This window comes from Bison bison, unplaced genomic scaffold (genome assembly GCF_000754665.1).
Source record: "Bison bison bison isolate TAMUID 2011002044 unplaced genomic scaffold, Bison_UMD1.0 scf7180017864255, whole genome shotgun sequence".
Lineage (NCBI taxonomy): Eukaryota > Metazoa > Chordata > Mammalia > Artiodactyla > Bovidae > Bison > Bison bison.
This window is the reverse complement of record NW_011494827.1, coordinates 746,562-754,871: the sequence shown is the minus strand read 5'-3', so window position 1 is coordinate 754,871 and position 8,310 is coordinate 746,562.

The window sequence follows — 8,310 nt, the reverse complement described above, 5'->3', positions numbered from 1 at the left end:
GGGCTCCAAAATCACTGCAGGTGGTGATTGCAGCCATGAAATTAAAAGACGCTTACTTCTTGGAAGGAAAGTTATGACCAACCTAGACAGCATATTGAAAAGCAGAGACATTACTTTGTCAACAAAGGTCCGTCTAGTCAAGGCTATGGTTTTTCCAGTGGTCATGTATGGATGTGAGAGTTGGACTATAAAGAAAGCTGAGCGCCAAAGAATTGATGATTTTGGACTGTGGTGTTGGAGAAGACTCTTGTGAGTCCCTTGGACTGCAAGGAGATCCAACCAGTCCATCCTAAAGGAAATTAGTCCTGAATATCCATTGGAAGGACTGATGTTGAAGCTGAAACTCCAGTATTTGGCCATTTGATGCGAAGAGCTGACTCATTTGAAAAGACCCTGATGCGGGGAAAGATTGAGGGCAGGAGGAGAAGGGGATGACAGAGGATGAGATGGTTGGATGGCATCACCATCTCAATGGACATGGGTTTGGGTGGACTCTGGGAGTTGGTGATGGACAGGGAGGCCTGGCGTGCTGCGGTTCATAGAGTCTCAAAGAGTCAGACATGAATGAGCGACTGAAATGAACTGAACTGAACTGAAATGATAGACGTTTAAGTTGTTTCAGTTTCTTACTACTACAGACAAAGCTGCTGTGAATATTTGTGCACAAGTATTTGTCTGGACATGTGCCTTCATCTCTCTTAGGTAAATAGCTACAAGCAGGAGTATGTAATATGGTAGCTATGTGTTTAAATTTTCAAGAAATTGTCAAAGTCTTTTCCGGAACTTTACCTCTTAGCCTTCCCACCAGCAATGTATGAGAGCACCAGCTGCTTTACGTCCTCTTCAGCACTTAGTATTGTCTGTCTTTTTAATTTTAGCCATTTTAGTGCATGTGTATTAGTATCTCATTAGATTTAAATGTGCCCTTCTTTGATCATTAAGAATGAGAACCATCTTTTAATACACTTATTTTCTGTAAGTCTCTTCTTTGATGAAATGTCTGTTTAAATATTTTGCTTAATTTTTAGAATTTTCTTTTATCAAATTTGGAGTTTTTTTAAAAAATATATTCTAGATACCAGATCCTTATCAATATGTGATTTACAAATATCTTCTTTTCAGTCTATGGCTTGTCTTTTTAATCCCTAAACAGGGATTAAAACATCTTTTAAACAGGGATTTCAAAACATCTTTTGAAAAACAGAAGTTGTTAATTTCAATAAAGTATAATTCATCAATTTGTTCTTTTTAGGTACTGTGCTTATGGTTTTGTACTAAGGTCTTTGCCTAAATCAAGGCCATGAATATTTCTATGATGTTTTGGTTTTAGGCTTTCCATTTAAGTCTATTATCCCTTTGAGTTAAAATTTCTATGCTTCAGGGTAAGGATTGAAGCTCTTTTTTTTTTTTTTGCATCTGGATATTTAATCCATTATTTGCAGAAATTTAATTGGCCTTACTCCTTTGCTAAAATTCAGTTGACTTATATATTATAGGTGGGTAGGATGGGTGGGTCTATATCTGGACTCTTGATTCTACTAAGGGTTTTTAAAAATCTATTTGTCTATTTTTATGCCAACAGCACACTCTCTTTATAATAATTCCTGAAATCAAGTAGTGTGGGTCTTCCAACTCTGTTTCTTTGTCAAGTTGTTTGAGCTAGTCTAGCTCCATATGAATTTTAGAATCAGCTTGTCAACTTCCATCAAAAAAGCTTCCTGGGGTTTTGCCTAGGATTGCACTGAGTCTCTGAATCATTTTGGAGAGAACGGACATCTTAACAAGTTTGAGTCTATCAATCTGGGAACACAGTACAGCTCTCCCTTTATTTACGTCCTCTTTAATTTTTCTTAACAATGCTTTGTATGTGTGTGTGTTTAAGATACAGATCTTGACTATCTTTTGCCAATTCTATCCCAAGGAATTTTCTATCTGTTGTTCTATTGTATATGGCAGGGCTAGACCAATTGGCTAAATCTCACCCACTGCTTGTTTTCCTCAAACTTTCACTGGAACACAATCACGCCCATTCGTTTACATATTGTATGTGGCTGCTTTTGCCCTACAACTGCAGAATAGAGTTGATGTGACGGACTGTTTCTAGACCACAAGCCCACCGTCTGGTCCTTTATGGAGAAAGTCTACTATATCATGGTGGCAGCAGCTGATTGGCCAGCACTTGGCCACGGGACACCTGTGGACCAATCAAGGGACTGAGTGAGGAGTCACCTAGGAAAATAGTTGCCTTGGAAACCACCTGTTGAGGGGAAGGAGCACGTCCCTGAAGTAGAGGAGCTGCTCCTAGAGGTGGCACGGGCAGACAAAACAGGGTGCCCATCACCCTGTACACCTATGAGCCATAACAGTAATTTTAAAATAATGGGCTTCCCTTGTGGCTCAGACAGTAAAGAATCTGCCTGCAATGCGGGTCTGGAAGATCCACTGGAGAAGGGAATGGCCACCCACCCCAGTGTTCTTGCCTGGAGAATAGCATGGACAGAGGAGCAGGGCAGGCTACAGTCCATGGGGTTGTGAAGAGTCCAATAGGACTAACATCTTCACTTTCCGCCAGGCATCATTTTGCCATCTGTCTCGCCAAGCCAGTCTTATAAGAACTCCACAGCATATTGCTTTCCTCACTTTCTCCTTGAAGAAACACGCAGAGGTGAAGCAACTTGCTCAAAGTTGCTGCCAAGCTCAGCATTCTCCACGTCACACCCTCACAGCTGCCCTGCCATCAGCGTTGGGGTCCTTGCTGTTCAGATTTTTAAAATCAAGGCTTCTGGAGATTAAGCCAGGTGTTCTGGGTCACAGCTATAAGGTGGTAGAGCCAAGATTCCAACCCAGACCAACCTGACCAAGTCTGGTCTCTGTCCACCATTCTGATCCATGGTTTCTCTCATTTTACCAGCGGGAGACCTGAGACCGAGGAGGTGCCAGGTCCTGGGAAGGTGGTTATTTCAACAGAGAATGATGGCTCAGAGACCCTTATTCAAGAAACGGGGGGAAAGTGCCATTCACGATTGACACTGAAATAATAAGCTCTCCCTATATCCTCCAGTCTCTCTCTCGACTTGCCAGTCTTTTTAAATTTGTTATTTAACAGCATCTTATGAAAAACATTTTAATTGTATATGATTAGCATGAATTTTACCACTCATCTTCATAATGTGCATGCTAGTTTTAAATGCAAATATAAGAGCATGTGACTTATAGACCAAATGGCAAGAATCACACATTTGTATCTCATAGCTCATATATATTTCATATGTAGCATATGTATTTGGTTCTCACCAGAGAAGTGGAAATAGCACAAAACTAACTCAGTTTTTAAATTTTGCTTCTTGACATACGCACATTCTATCACCCTCAACACTTTCAGCTCACTCACCAGTAAAAAAAAAAAAAAAAAAAAAACTAAAGGGGAAAGGAACTGGGGGTTAGCACCCTTCCTTTTGCTTGAATGCCATCCTTTACAGCATTAGGTGGCTCTTACAGGGAAATAGCATGAGACGGAAAGGATATCGTGGATGGTTTGGATTTCTTAGAATGTCATTGTCTTTTCTGCATTTGAAATAAGTTAAAGTTGGAACAGAAATTGTAGCTTCTTCCAACTGTTATCACTCCCCCTTTGGCAGTCTGTAGATGGAACCATCTTACCTTGTACTTGCTTTGAGTCTCACTGACCTCTCATACGTTTGGTTCCATCAGAATTCTGCACTACTGGAGCCTCGTAGACACTACACCCAAACGGGGGGCGGGGCCAAGAACTTGAGGAAACGCTGGACACCTAGCCTCTGTTCGTGCGCATGCTCTGTTGTTCCATCAGCGATCACTTGCAAAAACAATGTGAGCTCGTGCCGCCAGCCTTGCTGACAGTCAGGACTACCTGTGGTTCCCGTTTCTGCTCTATCCGCCCCTCCAACCCGCGAACTCCCACTGCCTCAGCCTCCCTAAACTCCTGTCAGGCCCCTAAACCCACTGGGTGGAGTGAAGCCCCCAGCCCCCTTCGCCTGCACGGTTCCCTCTGCCTAGACCTCTCCTCCCCTCTGCCGGGTGAATTCCTCTGCCAGCGCTTCTTCGTGGGACTCTCCATGGACCTTATCTAGAGGAGCAAACTCCTCCTCCTTCTTTGGAGCCTCCTTCCCACCCCTGCTTCTCTCCAGGAGTTATCTGTGTGCAGTGATGAGAGCCGGATTCTGGAACCCGAAGAAGTGTTCAAACTTCAGCCTCCCACTTACTCTCTTGGGGATTTTGGTCCATGACTTCATCTCCCTAAACCTCAACGTTCCCATCTTTAAAATGAGGCTAATCCCAGGACTGCAAAGGTCTGCGGTGCCGATGAGATGTGGGCAGCTCTTCTCCGCCCCCGCGGTACACTGAGCGCATCTGTTCCTTTACTCATCAGCATGCGTTCCCTGGAATTCAGAGTCATCCCTGCAGTTCCTGGGCTTTGCCTGAGCTCTTCCCCCGACACGCAGTGCTTGTGGACTCTCCCCCTCCTTTTGGGAACGACGTTTCAAGTGGGAGGCAGAATATGCCACCCCCCACCCCACCCTGCGCCTGTCCCATTGCCCGGGAGTCAATCGCCTGCAGGATTCAAAGCGGATTCCAACCTCCTTCTTCATTTTCCATCCGCCCCAGCTAGGATTCCCATCCTGCCCCACCCTCCGAGCCTCCATCGGGGCTGATTTGTGTTTACAACTCTCGTTTCTCTGTTTGTGTTCCCCCTCCCCTCCCAGGCCTCCAGCCTGCATCATCCCTGCTCCTCAACTCTGCTCTCCAGCCCCTCACTTGTTCAGCCCCCTTAGGGCCAGCACCAGTTTCCTCTCACAAACCTTAAGAGAGAGAGAGAGAGAAAAAAAAAAAAAGGCAGCCACCAATGCCAAAAGCTTCCACGAAGCCCAGACACCACACCATAATCATCTGGGGTTCCTCTACGTAATCACAGGTCCTGCCAAGTCTCTGGTTTAAAGGGAAAAAATATTATGTAAATATACATATCAGACTATTAGGAATTTTCAGTGTAGATTCCAAATTATTTGCAGCCTTGAAAAGAGGTAGATAACCCTGGGTTGGCATCATTCCTGGCAAGCTAGGGGGCCACCTCGAGCCTCCATAGTTTCGTCTGTGAGGTGGATGCATCTCAAGCAGTTCTGTATGGGCCGAACGACTCAAGGTAAAAGAAGAGTGGACTCAGCACCCACGGCTGGGTGGGCTCTGAGTGCTGTATTCATGTCTCTCCTCTTGAACAAAATTTTCCCCAAATGGTGGGGGGGGGGGGCGGTGGGAATGAGCAAGAATTTACAAGCAGCCATGGGGGCGCCAGTAAAACCCGAGGAACAATTATTTCAGGCAGGAGCGTAGATGCTACTGGAAGGTCCATGGGGTTAGATGGAGCCGGCTTCTGAGAATCTAAGCAGCTCAGAGGGGAAAAAATAAATAAATGGTTTCTCTAATACGGGGCCATCTGGCGATTTGATAAAAGTATTGGGTTTCTCAAGGCAATCTGCGAGTGCTCCCTGGGCGCCAGCGTTTATGGCTTAAATATGACTCGCCTGTGGAACCAGCATTACAAATGGGAAACAGCAGCTCGCGAGCTTGTTCCCTAATGGGAGCCTTTCATCACCCAGTTACCCTTAAGCGTCTCCCTTCCTATTGTAATTGGCCCTAAATGAAAAGCATTAGTCCCGTCAATAAAAACTAATGGTTCTACTTACTAAAAAGAAGGGGGTGGGGACAAGAAGAGAGATCTCTTTAAAGGCAGGAAGGGACTGGCGTCACCTCCCTTCCGGAAGGTCAGGATTTGATATTGGGGTGCAGAGAGTTACAGTGGGGAAAGTGCCCCTCCAGGAGTCGGGAGACTGGGTCCCCATGCTGGCTCTGCTGTGCCTTGCTGTGTGACCGTGGATGGGTTGCTCTCCCTCTCTGGGCCTCCCTGATCTTTGTTAAAATGGATATATATATATATGGAGCCGCTCTGGTCTGCTCACAGTAGGGCTGGTCTCAAGGATCAAAGGCAAGCTGAACTCAAAAAGTCTTTGCAACTGTAGAGGGCCTGAGTCCTAGAGATGTCATGGCAATTTGATCCTTCCTGGAGATGGGAGCTGTCCCCCAGGCATTTCTAACTGTCTTCTGTCAGGACCAAAGGGAAGCCTATTTAGGTTCCCTGCGGCTGCCCAGCCCACAAAGAGAGGCTGTTTGAAATTAAACTGAGAAGGCATTCTCCATTGGGTGGCTTGGGGAAAATAGTTTTATTTATTCGTGTGCATAAGATTTTTCAGAAATGGTTTAATCCTCTCCTGGAAATGGACCACCCCCAGCCATGGGGGCCCCCCAGGGCACGCAGTGGGGAAGGTGTGTCCTCCAGTAAAGCATGATTATCAGAGCCTACGGATCAGAGGTCCAGGAGCCAGCCTGCGTTTTAAACAACCCTCGCTACAGACTTGTCACATTCTACTTCTATTTTGTTCTCTGGCCCTGGAACATATGGTGCAGGCTGTACCTGCTAGGAGGTACAACCATTGCAGCTGAGAGGTAGGAAACTTATGCTAGGATCATTTGCTGTGGACCAGACCTCTCACCATCTGAGCCACCAGGGAAGCCCCTTGAACATCAAGGAGACCAAACCAGTCAATCCTAAAGGAAAATCAACCCTGAATATTCATTGGAGGGACTGATGCTGAAGCTGAAGCTCCAATAACTTTGGCCACCTGATGCGAAGAGCTGACCCACTGGAAAAGACCCTGATTCTGGGAAAGATTGAGGGCAGGAAGAGAGGAGGGTGACAGAGGATGAGATGGTTGGATGGCATCAGCGGATGCCATCCATCAGCAGATGCCATCCAATGGACGTGAGTGTGAACAATCTCCAGGAGATAGTGAAGGGCAGGGAAGCCTGGCCTGCTGAAGTTCATGGGGTCGCAAAGAGTAGGACACGACTTAGTGACTGAACAACAACAGACTCCTCACCAGGAGCTGAGGAGTCAGTATGGTCTGTGCTCCTGCAGATTGTGATTCCCATGTCATCGATGAGTAAATAGAAACTCAGCCTGGCAAAGCATCCTGGTAGAATGTCCTGCTCAATTCCATGAAGCCACACAACAGCAAAGGAGGCAGTAGATTCAGACTGGACACCAGGCAGGTGCTTGATCCTTCAAAATGGCTTTCTTAGGACAGTGGACCATAGGAAGGGGTCAGGGTCGGGTTTCGGGGCAGACACTAGGATTGCCACACCTCTGTTCTAGTGCCCTTGCCATTTCGGAGCACACTGCCGCATTTCCCATCACCAGCACTTATAGTTCCATGCCTGAAGTCTGTCTCTGGCCACCAGAGACAGAGCTAGAAGTGCTGGGATTTCACACCTCCCAGGAGCAGCCCCTGGGAAGTGTCTCAGGAAACTTGGGGTATATATACCTCAGCTCCCTCTCCTTTGGTAAGGTAATCCTGAGTTGCCCATCTATATCTCTTTCCCAGAATTTTCAGTAGGCACAAGCCACAGTCTGCTGTATGACATATTCTTCATTGACTGTCTTCTCCTTCCCATCTCACTTTCCTTTGTGCCTTAAATCTGTGTCTCATGGCTCTGCTTCTGGAAGAATCCAAACCAAGATGAGCAGGTTGGAGCTGGGGCACTGACCTGGCAACTGGGTCATTCAGTGTCAAGGAGATGGGAACCCAGATCAAGGTTGAGATACAGCCATATTCATTCATTCAACCAATATATGTTGGCTGTCACCCTGATGGGCCATGCACTGTGCTAGGGCTGGGGTTTCCTGTGAACTTATCCTGTGATAAAACCGAGATTATCGCCAACCTCGGGGAAGTCAGGGGGAGGATTCCATCAGTAAGTGATAAACAAATAGACTGTCAACAACTTACACCAGGGTGACGAGGATGAGAGGAAGTGACCAAGCAGGATAATATCAGCGACGGATGTGCTGCCTCGGGGAGGATATGTGTAAAGAAAGCAGACAAGGAGCGAGAGAGTGGCCCCTGGGAAGGCTCTGAGCAGGGGAACAAATGTTTCACCTGTAGGGGAAGCTCTGAGCTGTATTTGTCACAAAGCTAAAGTGGGGTTTTAGGACCTGATGGGCATTTAAATAGGACAAGTAGTTGAAAACCTGATTCAACCTGGCTTTCATATAAAAGGGAAATCGTTGCCTACAGGGGTAGATGCTTTTGAACTATGGTGTTGGACAAGACTCTTGAGAGTCTCTTGGACTGCAAGGAGATCCAAGCAGTCCATCCTAAAGGAGATCAGTCCTGGGTGTTCATTGGAAGGACTGATGCTGAAGCTGAAACTCCAATA